Below are 17,885 nucleotides of genomic sequence, written 5' to 3' on the forward strand. Positions count from 1 at the left end.
GCATAAAACACCATAATACGTCGCCCACGTCGCGTCGATTATTTTCTCCAATTTCCATCGCGTCCATGCCCCCTCGATACCCGTAAATACGCTGAAAAGCGGGTCTCCGTCAAAGCGAGAGGCGCGGAGAGAGGTCCCCACCCCCCCAATCGACAGATTCGTGACAAAGAAACCGAGTTCCGGTATACATTCGTACTCCCTCTTAGAGTAAGCTTCTCCGTCATCGATAAAAGAAAGTTGATAAGAGCCGTTCAGCGGATCGACTCCGATATCCCTTTCTCCTTAGCGACCGTCTTGTTCTTATCGGCTCAAATGATCAGCAGTTACGTTCATCGGCTACCAATAAGGTTAACCAATACGGAGAATCAATGTGCGCCGGCGAGGGTCCTCGAATCTGCCGCCGGCGGATCCGTCGAAACGTAATCACAATAGAAGCTGTAATTACCGGCGGCACGGAGCTTTCATTAGCATTTGCGTGGCCTTGTTGTTAGACCTTGTTTGTTAGTCCTGTTATATTTCATTGTCGTCGGATACTTTAGGAGATTAAAAAGGAAGGAGGCGGTCGCATCATTTGTTATTATATAAGTCGATTTTTATGAACGCAGCACTTTTCGACAGCGAAGGCAGGCGAGCATTTTTGAGATTATTATAACTTTTTTATAATTTAAGGGATTTAAATTTTTTCGAGAGGATGATAGAGGGTTCGGTGAAAAGTGGATAGAAAATTGCGTATATAAATTGCAATTCTTTGCGATGGTAAAAATATTAAAAAACTTATATTTCTCAATTTTTTTTATCAAAGACTTAGCTATACTTTCTCGCATGATTCAACGAAATATATCGAAGCGCAGGACGCAGCAATCCTGCGTCGTCCGCGACCATAAAATCTTGGTTAATTACAGGTGTCCCCGATTCGTTTCGCATTATTCCGTGCCGACGCGGCGCTTTCATTTGGAGAATCGAAAAGGTGTTATCGAATTTCGGTTGTTCCGGCGTTGTTCCGGCCCGACACGCGACGGATGGCTGTTTGTTTGCCGGCGCTCTCTCCCGGCCGTAGTCGAGCGTCACTCAATTATTTCAAAATTTAAATGAAACTAACTCTGTCGGTGCGCGGCGGCCGGGGCCAGAAAATGCGGCGGCCGGTCTGGTGAGAAAATACACGATCGCGCGGGGGGAAAACGAATTCGGTGGAAAAAATCCGTTGACGTTCCGCCACGCCGGCCGCGTGAAATTCGATCGGCCTTGTCCTGCCGAATTTTTATTTCACCAAGACACAGCGGCCGCGTAACACCCGCCCGTGTACACGAGTCGTCCTCGTTCGAATCCGCTAAATCGCCCGGCCGCGCGAGACCGGAAGGGAATACGGGCGAGCTGCTACGATATTCGCCCGTGGGAAATCCGCTCCTCGAATTCGAACCGTTGAGATTCCAGTCATAGGCGTAGGATACCAGGGAGGAATCAAACGCTATGATCTATATTTAATTGTTATTAAAATTACGGAGCACACAAATGAGACGTCTTCGCGATGACGTAATGCGGCGGACGCAAAGAGAAGAAAAAAGCGCCATAGCCATACATTTCAATGTCATGGGTCCACGTATCGCAACGTCATGGGGCCACGTATCCAAGTCCTCGAATTCGAACGGAACGACAAATTCTCCAGGCACAGTTTTAGGCGAACAGTTCGAGCGGCGGCGAAAGAAACGAGGAACTTTCGGCCGAGACGAGATACACCGAGGAGTAGGATCACAAAAGACGTGGAATCATCTAGGAGAAAAAGCGGCGAAAGATCGGCGAAAGAGTCGCCGGTAAACTGTTCGAAATATGAAATGCTCCCTCGCGGCTTTCTTTCGACGGTCCATTGTGGAACGATCACGAAGCGTCGCGATCTTCGCCGCGACTCCGTCCAACAAACTATTTCTAGACTGTGTCCTTTCTTTAAAGCCAATTCGTGCCAATACTGTCCGTTGCTCAAAAGACGGCATAGAAAAGTCTACAGAGTTACTCTTGTCAACGCCTTCGAATAGAGAAAACGCGTTTTTCTTATTGGCAGAAATTATCGAGTTTTATCACCCAATTTTTAGAAAATTGGGGAATCCAGGATGGCCGATTTTAAACACGCCTCCTGATTTCTATCGTTGTCTTTTCTTCGCGAAATATCTTTGACTAGACTGTGGATTTTATTTATTCATGACAGAAATTTTAATAATTCGCATCATTATGGTATCGAATATTTTATTATTTTTGACACGCGAGCGATCGAATTTCTGATCGAGCGAATATAGCAGCAGCATTTGGATATTGAAAAGTGTGATACGAGCGAAGCGGATCAGTCTTCCTTGAACCGCTGATACTAGGATTTACGGAGCACCGAAAGTGGTTACTTTACATATCGCTCTAAAAATAGTGCTATAGAAAAAATGCTACGAAATAAAATCGAATAAATTCCCTAAAGAAACACGTATAAAATTACATATTTAGCCTGAATAATTATCGAGTACCATTCAGCTCTTAAAATCCATCTAAATATTATTATATTTATCAAAATATCTATTATATATAATTTATTATACATAAATATATATAAATAACTATTACTAAGTATTACTAAATATAACATAAATAAATTATATATAGTTTAATTATTTCAAAAATAATTGCAAGCGATCCCCGGCCTTCAATTATAAACCATAACCGCGTCATTTTTCTTTGAGCTACTCCAAGCTAAAAAATAAATAAAAACCGCACGCCCTTTCATCGGCATCCGCATTCGACGAGAAGCCAGATACTGTTCCATCCTTTCGCGAGCGTCATTTGCCCGGAGGCGTCGCACCAGCAGCAAATCCGAAGCGCTCGCAAGATAAAGAGAGCACAAGTTGCTCGTGCCTGCGCCAGGATGAGCGACGATACCAAGCGCAACATCAAATACTCGGTAATATTATTCTGCGTTTAGGACTTCTTAAACGTTCCCCGAAATTTTGCACAGAACCCCCGGGAAACTGTGCCAACGTGATCATCGCGTAACCCGGCTAGTTAGCGATGGGATCAAGTTCAATATGTACGCTACGAATCCGAGACAAGTTTCCGCGCGCAAGTTTCATTTCCCGGGCGCATCGAATGCTACTCGAATACCACGCGGTTTCCGCGAGCACGCTCGCGAGCTCTCCTCGTCTTGTATCGGCTGGGCTACGAAATCCTACGAAACCAGAAATATCGCGTTGACTATTTTAAAACGGCGTAGAAATCAGAGAATCTCTTGTCTGTGAAATTAAATCGATCTTTTCTCCGTTTAAATATCTCTGGGAAAAATACACTGCTGGAAATATATAAAAATAGATGAACTTTATGGCGAAGCATTGGAATAAAATATTCGACCGAGAGAAATTCATTTGGATGATTTTTTAAAATAAATATTTGTTCAGCTTCGCTCTGCTTCGCAAGGAACATATTTTGTTCAACGAAACGTGTAAAATCGAGCGCGAATTTTCTTCGTAAGAGAAATATATTTCTAGAAATGAATTTATAATTGAATATATATATATATAATAGATTATAATTGTAATATATTTATTAATAATAGATATTAATATCTACCAAGATCATTTTTACACCAACAAAGCTTGCATCTAAAAAATTGTTAGGTTATGTTAGGTTATGTTAGGTTATTGGTAGGAGTCGAGAGAATCAATTTTGCATGCACAAAAGTGCATTTTGTTGCATAGAATGGAAATGGTACGAATCAGATATATTATTTCGGATTTACAGTTAAAATCGCTTCGAGAGCAAAGGGTTAACGATCGCTCTCCAGTTTCGAAGTACACTTACGCGTCGCGCGCTCCGAGCTGTCTAGGGAGACTCGGAGAAGGTAATATGCTTCATCTCGCGTGCATCGACGGCGCCGTTAACCGTCGGTAGACAAGGCCGTGTTACGTTTTATTTTGGTTTGACGGCCGCGGATTTCGTCAAGTGGCACATTTCACCGGCGGCAACCGCGAAACCGCGGCGGCCACGTACGCGCGAAATCCAGGGAAAATATTCGTCGGCAGCCCGGGGATCTGATTTCCGTCGTAAAAGCTCCCTGGCAGCGACCATCCGCGGGGTAATAACTCTTGTAAAGTCGCGTTCTCGCTTCCGGGGCCCACCCCTCGGAATCGAAACGGAATCCATCTCGCGCGAGTGCGACTTCGTCGTCGCAGAACCTCGTCAGGTGCGAGCGGACTTCGGAACCGATTATGGCGACGGCCGACGCACGTACTGCTACATATAGGGTGGTGATGTCCAAACAATCGCGAAATGCTCCGAGACACGGGAGAATTTAATCGGGGAAATTCTTACGGTGTTGTGCTAGAAATATTGCGCGCGAAATTATTGGAGTAAATGTCACTTATAAAATATTGGAATAATGATTTCAGAGCTGCGTAAACCTAAGCTGACTTAACCCTTTGCACTCGAGCGGCGACACCACTGAAATTGTTATACAATGTTCCAAGATCATTTTTATACCTCATCGTCAAAGTTTATATTTGAAAACTATGTGAAATAGTGAAGCTATCGCAAGCATAACATATGCATAAAAGTGCACTTTGTTGTATGAAATAAAAATACTATAAGAGAAGTTATTCTAACAATTAAAATTGTTCCCAGTGAAAAGGGTTAAACCCGTGCAAACTCGTCCCTGTTAAACCTTCTTGCACCTCGCACCATTCTCGACACATTCGTTTCGACGTTTACGAGCGGACACCCTGTACACCTCTCACCTGTGCACACGTACCTGCGCGCACGTATGGCGGCAATTTCAACGACGCCGCCCGCGCAGCACCAATATCCTCGCGATGATCTTTCGGCGCGGTGCTGGCAGCTCGCGGTTCCGCATTCACGATGCTGAAAAGATCGTTCCCTTTCGGGTCGCGAAACGGTATTCTATGTTGATAAAAATAATCCCCCCCGCCCTTTTCTCTCTCTCTCTCTCTCTCTCCCTTTTTCCGGTAAGCAGCGCGCCGGCCCGTCAAAACGACTTGCCACGAAATTGGCCCCACGTAGCTCGCGCCGGCTCGCGGGCAAAGTTCCTCCCCCGCCGGCTGCAGCGCGCGAAACTTATTTACACTTCAGAGGAGAAAGAAACTTCTGTTCCGTGACTTTTCAATTTTTACGGAAACGAGCAACCAAAACAGGAAAAGCCGGCTTCTATGGGCGCCCGAGTCCACGACGCCGCGCCGCGGAAGAACGTCTGAGCTGAATGGCGGCTCCCGGTCGTTGGGCGGACTCCATAACGCGGCCCTCAATCGCGCAAGCATTGTTCGCCGGGAATTATCGCGAACCATCTGTTTTATTTGCGCAAAAGGGGAAATCCAGTGCGAGAGGGCGTGGCCGCCTTTTTCGGGGAATGCTCCGGGCGAATTTTTCGGGGTAGCTGTTGATGCTATTGGCTTCAACCCCTTGCCGTACCATTTTCTATGCAATCGCTATAATTTTTTCGATCGCACTGATTTTTTAAAAGAAAATAAAATTTTATATTCAGCGTGTGCTCAGCGTATATTTAAAAGTTTAAATATCGATGACAAGAGAATATTTGATTCCTAGTTAAAGGAAGGGATTCATACCCAACAGCTTGTTGCTAAAAATCATCATCCGACTCGTTAAAATACGGCAAGGGGTTAAAGTCTTCGAACAAGTGCTGGATGTCATTTTTAAAAATATTATAGAAAATATTTTGAGTATCGTATATTTTACTGGGAGAAATTAAAGAAGAAGCTAAATAGTTTATTAATTCTAATAGATTGTCATCAATTCATCTCAATATATCATACTCACAGAATTCGAAGTAGACGCCTGAGATTAATATTAACCAGAAATAAAAATTATGCTCCTCGCGGAAAGATATTTTTTAACCAATTTACTGCCCAGCAGCGCCGAAAAATTTTGAACAGCAGTGTACGCAGACCTTGCACCGTTCCCAATGAATTTAAAGTTCCAGTGTCACGGAAGCGCGCGAGTATCGCGTGGCCGCGCTTATGTTACAAATAAGAAGTATACCGATCCTTGAATTACACGATCCGCGATCGCAAGTGTGTCAGCCGTGGCAATCGACACTCTCTACGATCGGTCAATCCTTCCTACCAGCTCTGACACAATTTTCCACCAACAAATCCCGTGCACCGCACGCGCTCGCGTTACTCGTCGCTCTTACGTATTATTCATGGTATTCATTTGCGACGAACAAACGGCAAATCGAAAACGAGTGCTCTACACCGCTTGTTTTTTCAGTTGCACGACGGAGGAGGAGGGCAGGGAGAAGGGGGGAGGCGGGCACGGCCGAGGTAACGGAAACAAATGTTTATTTCGTGATATATGGATAAATGGATTTAGCATGGGGTCGAAAGTGACTCGGCACCGCCATTTGTCATACTGTCGGACCTTCATAGTGTAACCATGAAATATCACGACGCCGACGAAAAAAAAAAAAAAGAAGAGTTTAACAATGATTGTTTTTCGAACGGGGCTTTAATAGGCGCGTCTGAATGAGAACAATATACGGGTGGGGGGGAGACGACGCGAAAGAAATTAATATTCTTTTGATAACGAGTCGGCCGGTTTTATGCGCGTTTCATAGATAACGCGGACATTGATAGACGCTGTCCGCTGTTCCACCGGCTCGAAGAAGAAGAAGAAGAGCGGCGCGACTCGGCGAATACCAGATGGATGCGAGCAATAAAGGGAATGCTGTTTCATATGCTGTTGCTATATTCCTTATCTCTATTTCGGTTCGACGTACACATGCATCTTTATTAGCTTATTTAAAGACGTCATATATCTTTTATACTTTCTGCGCGGTGCAATCGGCTCGCGTGGGTGGTCGATAACAGCAACGATCAAACAGAAACTGTCCCTCTCTCTCTCTCTGTCTTCTCCCTACCCCTTTAGTTGGTTTAATGGTGCTTCTATGCTATATTAGCGCGTTAAACCTTTACGATAGCGCGGTATTATTCGTCACTAAAATTTCATATTTAGGGTGCTCGAGCTTACAGCACGTGTTGATGGTTCTTATTATTCCTATTCTCTAAGTATAGCTCGGCGGCGTTGAATGTCTCGAACCGAGTGTCTACCTGCTGCTCGCGTCAGCATTTTTAATGGCTTTTAAAGGTTAGTCGTTTTACCAATTTCTTGACAGAAAGCTGACAGAAATACATCGATTTTAATAAGTCGGAAGATTCAATTTTAGATGGTTTTATTCAAACTTGTGTTTAATAGATTTTAATCTTAATTCTTAAAATATAACGCGATTTTGTTATTTGGCCGATGTTCCAAATTTTAAGTGAACAAAGTCTGCAACGATCGGACATGCCTCGACAACAATATATAATTCGTTTTACTTCCTTTCGAATTTATGTGTCAATAATTTAAAGCATTTAAAAATATCTGCTTGCTCATAGGCTGTTGCAATAGCAACGCGCCCGTAATTTATTCCTTGAAGTAGTTCAGGGGTGCCTCTGAATTATGTTTTGTTACCTAACTGCGGCTAGATGCTGTTGCGTATTTTTAATCTTTCCGCGGCGTCGTCGTATTTAGGACACTGGCAAAGTATGCGTTCTATGGCGATGATGATTTCGCAACGATCACAGAGTTCTAGTTCCCGTTTGTCATTTCGAAGTACGCGCGTAATATTTTGCGTGCTCTATATGTTACTCTATTCTCGGTTCGTTTACAACAACAGATCCCTTTTTATCTCGCAAGTGGACAGCGATTCCCATCGGTCGTTTACTTGTCCGACTCCCTGTCCTCTTTGATACACCGATACGCTATTATTCAGAGGCTGACTCCTGTCAATAGATCCCCGACTAAATTGTTTCGAATGTCCTGCGGAAGACACTGTGTCAACTAGTCCCCGATGCTTCTGCCCGATGTTCCGCGCAGAATGGCATAGCTGACCAAAACCAAAATTACTTCCATCCCTGTTTGGAAACACTAATTCCAGCAAAGGACGGCTACGCGCAGCTTAATTATAATATGTGCTTCGTTTATCGTTAACCAAGTTTCGTCCAAAGACAAATATGCGACAATTTGCGATCTATTTGCGTGCGGAAATATATTAATTTTCGTTCGTATAACGGTGACGTTACCTGCCCTCTTAATTCTGCGCCTAAACACGCGTGATCGCTTGCAATATACTGTGTTAATAAATTATCTTGAATTAACATACATTAATATGAATATGGACTAATAATACGAATTAATATGGATATGAACTAATACGAATTAATATGCATAAGAATTAATACGAATATGAATTAATACCAATTAATATGAATACGAATTAATATAAATTAATATAAATTAATACGAGTATGAATTACTTTGAATACCCAGCTTAGAATTAATGTTCGTCGATCATTTTTTCGGTATCTATAATTCGCTGCAATATCCAAAATGTTTTTAAACACCGATTTGGAACCAACGTTATTTTACTGTGAATGTTACGTTAGCAAATACCGAAACAGATACGCAGCGCCACGAATCCTAAGATACCGAAGTCAGTGTGATTACGAGCATGCTTATAATAATACATATACATGCTCGCGAGCGAATACGATATTACAATTTATAAGCTGACGTATCGTATACTTCGTACAGTACTAGTCTTCGACAAGGACGAGTGAAACAAGATACCATTCCTCGCGACCGCAGTTGCACTTACTGTACCAAAATGTATCGACACTTTATATCGGAGTATTTTAATGGAATTTATTTAAAGTATTTTTAATAATTTCTTCTAACAAAGGCGAAACATTATTTAGAAGAACAAGTTTGAGAAATGCCGATACTTGTCGACGCTTTAATAATTCTGAAATGTTTTAATAATCCTCTGAAATTAATATCCACTGGATCCCTTTTTTTTAAAGATAGTTTTCGGGTGACGCACGTGCCCGAAAGCGCGACGCAGCGGAGGTTTGGATAGATCGGAAAGAATCCCTGAAAAGCACATGTCTAAACCGGGACACCCCTATAAGAGCCCGCACTCTATCGATAACTCCGGTAACCGGCGGGAACTCTAAAACTTCCGAAAGCGCGGAAAGAAAAATATTCCACGTCGCCGACGCGGAGGAATATAAATTTCTGAAAACGAAAGGTTTCATCTAGAGCCGGTCGATCGATAGCACCGTGTAGACCAAGGGGGAGGGATTCTGCGGAGCCATCAGCGGCTGTCGAAGGATCTAAATATGTCGGCCCACGGCCCGGTCGGCGGAGCTAGGTCGAAACGCAGCCCCACATATGTAACACCTCCCTTTACGTGGGTAGCGCGGGCCCCGAGCTAGATTCTTAGTCGGTTGAGACTCAAGACACGAACTCAATTCTGGATCGCTCCGGGCACTCCGCCCACTTAGGAACAACACCGCTTCTCGCCAGCCCTCTTCACCCATGGCTCACCCACGGCTCACTCTCTCTCTCTCTCTCTCCCTCCCTCTCTCCCTCTCTCTCTCTCTCTCTCTCGAGCTCTGCGGCGCTCGCGGACTTGCGCCAGTCTGCGTGCGCACTATAACCTATCGGTTTAGCGTTGTTCGAATTAGGACCACGTAGAAGACTTGTTACGTCGTTACCTCGCTACCGGCCTGCCCGATATCCTCTCTAAGAGCCCCTCCGGTATGGCGCACGCTTAAATTTACAGCGACCCGGGAGCCGGCGTGCAAACTGGAACGCACGGGACACTTTCTCCTTTCGAGGACTGACCCGAGGCATGCGATGCGACGTTTGAACTCTCGAGCCATTTGCTTAAAGGAACAGAAATTAATATTAGTATAATATTAGTATACACGTATACTATAACCAATTGCTCGCACTATAGAGATAGTATATTATAGAAATATTTAAAATCCTGCGTCGAAGTCGAGGCACTGTCCTGAGAGAAGAGCGACGCCGAGTCCGGTAAATTTAAGCGTACGGATATCCACCAGAATTTCACCATTTGCTATTAAATCTCCTTTCGTTGTCCCGAGGGACGAGCATCGTTTCTACGATTTTTTTCGACAAGATCATCCTTTTCTGCGCGACTGTTGTCACCGAGGGGCGGGTCCTCGTCGCCGAGGAAGGAACGGGCTCCGGAACTTTTTCGCTGAATGGTTTCACCACGGCGCGATCCCCGACGACTCGAAACGCGCGGGACTCGTTAAAATTTGAAGGCTGTAACTTTCCCGATCGCTTCCTCTTTCAGTTCCGATCCCCCCTACCCTCCCCTTCTTCTTCCCTTCTTCGCCACGGTCTCGGGACCCGACACTTTTTAGCGGCGCCAACACGAACCGGAAAACGGATTGAATTTCATCACGGAAGGACCTCGCTGTAGCCGACGACCGCACGCGCAAGTCACGGAACGATGATGTCGGGGGGATCCAATGTCCCGGAGACGGGGATCGGGAATTGACTGCTGGAGTCGGCGAGGTTTATGACACCTATCCAAGGTGTCCGGACGATTCTGCGGTATTAGGGCAATTGGCGGTGCTTCCGCAGCTTTGGTATTCGAGACATACTGCTGGCAGGTGCTGGGGGGGGGGAACACGCGAGTCCTACGACCTCTGGGTCTATCGCCGGTTGTGTCGACTGTCTTTTAGCTCGCCTTGCCTTGCAGTCGACACGCCCACCTATCCAGAAAACGCAAAGACGTCTTTAAGGCGTATTAAAAATCTATCGAATGTTTTTTACGTTCGTCGAAATATACGAGATTTTTACGCTATTTAATAAGTACTTTAAAAAATGTAACAGACCTCTGACAGCATTTTCTTTTGTTTCAGGTAAGAGATTAATTCCTGTAAACGATGAATGGTGAGAGCTCTATATTAAGGTAAATAGATTATCGATAACTGCTTGACCATCAGTTTGGTAATTTTATTAAATAGAATATTCCGTTTTACACATCTTCCCGGATTTTGTTCCACATTTTATTCTAGATTTTATTGTGATACGTTTTTGTAACCAGCAGCAGACTGCCGAAAGAAATATTCGCCGGGGAAAAGCAAATATTGCAGCTTGTTAACCGAAGCAAAAAGCGCAAACTTGTTATCGTAAAAATTCCGGAAATCTGTGCGAAACGTAGAAATACTGAAAAAGCGATCCGTTCTAAAGAAAATACATCGGATAGTTGTATTAAATTTCTATCTCAGTTTTTGTCTAAGCCATCTGCTCTTTTCCTAGTTTAATCTATTTTCAAATAGCAATACTGAAAAGAAAAATTCTTTAAAATGTAATTTGATTAATAGTACAATATTATTATAGGTGACGTTATCCGTCGTATTCTAAACAAATAAAAATTGTCGCGTGTAGTTAGAGACAGCGACCGGTCGGTCGAGTTCACGGGGAACTTCGTAATTGGCGCGATTTTTAACTAATTCCGAATGTAAATTGCTTAGTTCTAGGTGCGCCTCCGGGGGGTGCGCCAATTAACGAAGTATAAAGTCATTGAGTCTCAAGTTTTCTCGGAATTAAAATACTGAAGCGATTGTACAAGTGGCGAAGCAATCTAAAGTCGCTTTGAGCTGAAATTACAGTCTATAAGTGACTATTACTCTGAGCAACTTAGAAGCGTTCAACCCAATTTCGCGAAGTCTTTCCATCAACACCCGAACACATAATCTACGGAATTTCACTTTCAAATTTACCATTTTGTGTCTCGAGTACGGAAAATTTTCTATACACAATTTATTTAGCTGTCGATAAATTACTTTTAATTCTGGCTCGTCAGGTGTTCTAAGATAATATCGAATATTTTATCGTATACGATTTATATCATGAATACTATATTTTATAAGTATACTATATTTATAATACTATATTTATAATATTATATAATATTATATTTTATAAGTTAATATTTTAGATAAATATTGAGGATTTTATGTATATTAGATTATCATTATTTCCTCACTTCATTAAAATGATTAAAAGAATTAAATTATTATTCGATGTCAATCGATATCAGCCAAGGAAGGAAAGCTGATAAAGGACTGCTCTCTACCATAAGAGGAACGCGGGAAACAAAACAGCGTTGCACATCCGCGCGCCATCCTTCAATTTAGAGTTCTCGCGCCGCGGTGGGATGCACTCGGCCCGTAAACGAACTACGGGAACAGACCGAGACAAGGAAACACAAAAGTTTCCAATTTCATTTCGATAAACCATCCCCGCACTCGATAAAACGTTGATCGAACGAACGCTCGCGCGCGCGCGCGCGCCTACTTTATAAAGGAACTTGTACATCGCGGCCGGAGTTGGATAACAAACTTTTTAAGATAGTAAGCCCGATATCCCATTTCCGCGGGAAGAATGGTGGCCGAAATGATTCTTTGATGCAACGATGCACGGGAGAGGGGAGGGGTGCGGCGCGGTTAGTTGGTGAAGTTCCCCGCGAAAAATTGTCCCGGTGTCCATGAATCATCGGAACTTTCAATTAAGTCGGGTCCGGTTATTGTCCGGCGACGGTGAAGAGAAGAGAACGAACGAACGAGCGAGCGCTCTTCCTCGGCGAGCTAATTAATATAGTGGCCGAGTTTATCCGTTCCGTAGATGGAGAAAAGAGTAATTCGCTTAATTTCAGTATAAAAAGCACGGTCCATTTAGCATCGGCCGCCCTCGGCGCGGCAACGGCTCCCCGTATCCTCCCGCATTAATTACGTTAACCGCATTAATCCGCGGCGCCCCGCCGAAATCCATATCCGCGGCGGTGCGCGGAACGAACGGCCGGCGAAAGTTAAAAATTTATTGTTCATTAAATCGTCAGCACCATTTAGAGTTCACTAATTAGCCGTATGATATTCGAACGTGAAAATGCTCGCGCTCGCTACCAAACAGCCCGTGTTAATATGGAAATTAACGAGCAGATAGAACGCAATAAAGAACGAGGAGAGAGAGAAAGAGAGAGGGAGAGAGAGAGAGAGTCGCGGACTCGGCAAGTAACTAGAATGAAATAGGGGAAAAAAGGCAGGAGCCACGACGGTTTAACGTGTTCGGATTAATTACGAGGGGGTGTCGTTCCGGCTCGTTAAGCACGCCCCCGCGAATTCATATCGAAAACTTTACGACGGGGAGGATTAATTCTTGATGCGACTCGCGACGATTCCGTTCTTGCGCCCGCTCGCGCGATTGTTTCTTACGGGACGGTACGGCTCGAAACTATCGATCGAACAGGTGCCGGAGATTATCGTTCGATCCATCCCGAACAAAAGTGAAACGCGCTCTCTTTAAGGATTACGATTAATACCGGCTCGTTTCGGCCCCTAATTAATCGATTATTGTTAATCGATCGTGGATCGCTTGGAAGCGCCGCGTTCGCGATGATTTCATTGGTCTCCGACACATTATGCGCTCGCAAAAGGAGAGTTTAAACGCGTTTTATACGTTATTGCTGTATTTTTAATTTAATATCGCGCGGGTCGAATCTCTATCGCGAATGGCGCGATAGCAATTAATTCTCTTCATTTGATGAAAGAGTTGTCTCTTGTGTTTTAAAATATAGGAAAACGCGTATTCAATCTGGCACGCTTTGGCGATTAATTGTAACATACATAGAAGTATAAATTCAACTGGATATCTTTGACAGACGTTTCTGTAACACTCTAAACACAATATTCCATTCCTCCAAAGACCATATTCTATTCCCCGAAAGACAATATTCTATTCCTTTAAAGACAATATTCTATTCCTTTAAAGACAAAATTCTATTTCTTTAAAGACCATATTCTATTCCTCGAAAGACAATATTCTATTTCTTTAAAGACAATATTCTATTCCTTTAAAGACCATATTCCATTCCTCCAAAGACCATATTCTATTCCACGAAAGACAATATTCTATTTTTTTAAAGACAATATTCTATTCCTTTAAAGACAATATTCTATTTCTTTAAAGACAATATTCTATTCCTCGAAAGACCAAAATCCAGAGAAAGGATCGGCTTTCCACGCGAAAGAGAAGAAATTCCGAAGAATCCGGGGCTCGCCGCGCCAAGATAATTACGTTTCCAGTTTTCAAGCGAGCGGTACAAAGAATAAATTGCATTGTCAAATTAACGCCGCGAGCAACCAACAGACGAAGTTTCCGAGGGCGGAAATCTTCGAGGAAAATCTGACGGCGAGCGCCAAAGGGGAGGGACAATGAAAAACCGAAAACGAGTGAAAGAAAATCTCCGGATCCCTTCCAAGTATCAATACCGTGGAAATTTATGGTCCCCGCCCTCCGTTCCGTCTTTATCCGTGGAACGGCGGCGGCGGGCACGCTGACCACACAGTGGGGAACGGGGTTTGCACACAATCGGTAGGAATAGGGGTTCGAGCCACTCATCTTCGCGTTTCACCGACAGAAGCGGTTATTCAGCCTCTTAAGCGCGGTAGTCGTCCCTCGATCATTACAGCGGAGATCTTAGATCGCGACGCTGCTCTCGTGCATCTGTACACTGCGCGACAAAATGATAAGGCATCCCAAAATTTTTCGTGTTTCTCAAAACCAATTGAAAGTGTTGAAAGTGATGTCAGGGTGGAATTTCACGCAATTCGTAATATTTTCCGTGCCCTTTTCTCTTTGCTTTACTTTTTGCCATAATTCTCAGGGTCTTCTAAAAAGTTTCTACATTTCGACTTCCCCCTATTAATTTCGATATTTTCGAAATGCTTGCATCGTTTTTTAAATTTAAAATTATTATCCTTCTCGGTTCTATTTAATTCGGTACCGCGGCCCATTTTGAAAGATGCAAGCTAATATTATTAAATATCTAATTACTCAATCTTTATTATTCACTAATTATTATTGAAGAATATTATTTGATGTTAGTCTGTCAACAGGCACTTTGCTACTGACTTCTCTGTTACTCAACTGCCCTATCATTTTGTCGGGCAGTGTATGTATCGGTGACCCCGTTCATAAATACCGGGCCGTTTAACGATCGGAAAGTGAACTTCGACGAAACATTATGAAATCGTTCGAAGCTGTTCATAAATATCGGGGCGGGGGCTATCGGGAGCTTAACAGATAATACGTCGACGGACGTAAAATCACGGGGCCGGCCGATATTAATCTCGTTCGACGGTATCAAAACATTCATCGATCCCGTCGCGAACTTAAATGAAGCGCCACGAGGCCGCCGCTCGTAAATATCGCATGAGAACGCTATCGGCTCTCTTGAAAAGTCATTTTTAGGAAAACGGGCTTGTCATCGTAGACTTTGATTTATTGTTTCCGAAGTGCATAGCTATCTATCTGATTCTGCGTATGATAGATCTTATAATTTGTCTTCTGGTAATTCGAATGTTTCATTCTTACTGAGAAATTAATGTTAAATAGAAAAATGACATTAATCGTGGCTGTGATTAGTAGTTCATTTGTATTAAAAAATCTTTACCTCGACTATTTTAATCAGTCGACAAACTTTCGTCCCTTTTTTTATATTAAATAAAATATTTAATTCCTACTGGTGTAAAATATAAATTGAATACTCTAGGATATTGCAAAAATCATTCACGCCGCTTATTTGAATCAGTCGACAAACTTTCGTCCCTTATTTTATATTAAATAAAATTTTTAATTCCTACTCGTGTAAAACATAAATTGAATACTATAGGATATTGCAAAAAACACACGTCGAACCTAAAGTTGCAAGTTTATCGCTATTCACTGGCCAACGGAAGTTTCGATTTCCAATAACTACAATTTCCCAACGATTCGCTTTTCCAGGTCGATTATAATAATCTAAACAGTCCGTTTCTCATTATATGGAGGCGAGCGTACCGGGTCAAACACGGAATAAAAATACAGTTTTAAATAACGTAAGTGCGAGCGTCGTCGGAAAATCCAGCCGAAGTCGTGCTCACTTGTTAGCCGGGACTTTTTTTCCCCTCTTGGTCGTTGTTTCATTTCGACCACAAATGTTATACTCCGCAGGAATTTAAATACTGCATGCATATACATACAGGACGGTACATAGTGGACGACGCTATACGCGCGCGCGCGCGCGCGTGCGAGCATCTATATGTAAATAAACAGCCGCGTTTCGTTTCGGCGTATGACGCGCCTCGTGGGAGGACTCGATTGCTACGATTGTTGCGAAAACTGCTCCATGTAAATAGCACCGAGCAATGTACGCGTACGTGTGTACGTACGTGTATATACGTACGTGTCGGGCGTGCGTGTGCACACAGGAGACCGCCGCGTATGTGTTCGTTGCCCGGCGTGCATATAGTTCTGTGGCCCCCTTTTTTTCTTTTTTTAATATCCGTGCGTTGCGTCATTCACGAGCCGCCACACGTGCAATCTGCCATTCCCAATAAATTGGAATACGGATCGATTTAGATTGAGCCATATTAGTTAGTGGAAGTTACGTCAAACCGTCCGGTGACGAATTAATACCATGGTTTTTTAAAATTGAAACAGATGTAACAGCTTCGCCCTGTTCGATGGCCCGCGTCGCCGTCGGTTAACTGTAGAACCTTCGCCGCGATAGCTAGGGCCGGGCTGAGCTTGTTAGCTCGGTGATTGATGAAATCATTAAGGGGTGTTTCGAACGATGGCGGACGCAAGCGATTTTTCGGCATCTATTTAAAACCGGTAATATAACGATATATAGTTTTCGTATAAAGTTTTATAGGGGAGAAGTAATTCTTTTATATTTTTATAGCCGCTCCGCGGAATTTAATTATAATAAATTTAAATGTCATCTAGGTTCTCTTAAAACTTAATTAAAGTAATTTTTATTTCACGAAATAATCGTCTGAGTGAACGTTAAACTATAAAAATGTCATCGTCAATTGTGTCGATTTTTCCAAATTATAAATTCTAACATAAATGGCCACAAAGAAAGAAATTTAGAATCGATAAAATCATTAACGAAAATTATAATTGTCCAGTAGAGTCACGCAATGCTAATTTTTATACGGTCTCAGAAAATCAGATGCACGAAATCTGAGCAGCAAAACATAGTTTTATTTGGAGGAACATATAGTAAAGGAAAACTTTCGAGGGAAATATAAAAATTGTGAAACTAGAAAGGATTCATCCCTCATCCGGGTAAGCAAGAGAAAGAAAGCTATAAAACTCGGTAATTGAAGAATAAGAAGTGGTATTCTCATGCTTTCGGATGACCCCATTTCGCGAGTAGCTGCAGTTGAACATTTCTCCGGCGCTGCTTTCTATCTCCATTACCGCATCCCCAATCTCGGAAATCTTTCCAATTGATACGAACCTATTTGTATCCGATGAAAAATCCCGTAGACCGCAATCGTGCTTATTGTCCGGTTTACCCAATAAATCCAGCAATAATTTAATATTTGTCGATTCAGATGGAACCGATAAGACATTGTCATTCGCGACGTTTTCGATGAAGAATAGAAGCCGTATTTAAACGCTTTGTACCATTAATTATTTAATAACCTAGCTGATTATTTTAAATAATAAAAAATTAAATAAAAATAAAAATTATGTACCATTAAAATAGAATTTTATTTTTATTCAATTTTTTGTATTATTAGCATATTTTATAGTAAAGTTTTTCCCGCTATCATTTAATATTTTAACCCACGTACGTAGACGATTTTTAATAAATTTATTGCCAACGCTATCCTTGCAAAATAAAATGCATTAAAATTGTTTAAATCATCGAATCTTTATATTCGTCGCGTAATCACTCACGCAGAGATTTCGACGGTATTATTTCGCGACGCGGACATTTCCATCAGCCGGACCAGTTTCCAAGATTCTGCATCACGTTTTTCACCTGCAATTTCGAGAGCCATTTTCGTACCTTCAACATGAACGTCACTCTATTAAAAGATACGTGCCAAACATTTTTCAACGTTCCGCCTTCGTGTTCAGTTTCAATAAAATCGGGGATAGACACGTCGAGATTGTCCCTCGTTGGA

At 42.7% G+C, this 17,885-nt stretch overlaps 1 protein-coding gene across 1 annotated transcript in view; it reads left to right on the forward strand.

The window, feature by feature from the left end:
• Nrm (neuromusculin) overlaps nucleotides 1-17,885 on the forward strand; it is a 411,707-nt gene that overhangs the window by 48,306 nt on the left and 345,516 nt on the right. The window lies entirely within an intron of this gene.

Source organism: Augochlora pura, chromosome 9 (genome assembly GCF_028453695.1).
Source record: "Augochlora pura isolate Apur16 chromosome 9, APUR_v2.2.1, whole genome shotgun sequence".
Lineage (NCBI taxonomy): Eukaryota > Metazoa > Arthropoda > Insecta > Hymenoptera > Halictidae > Augochlora > Augochlora pura.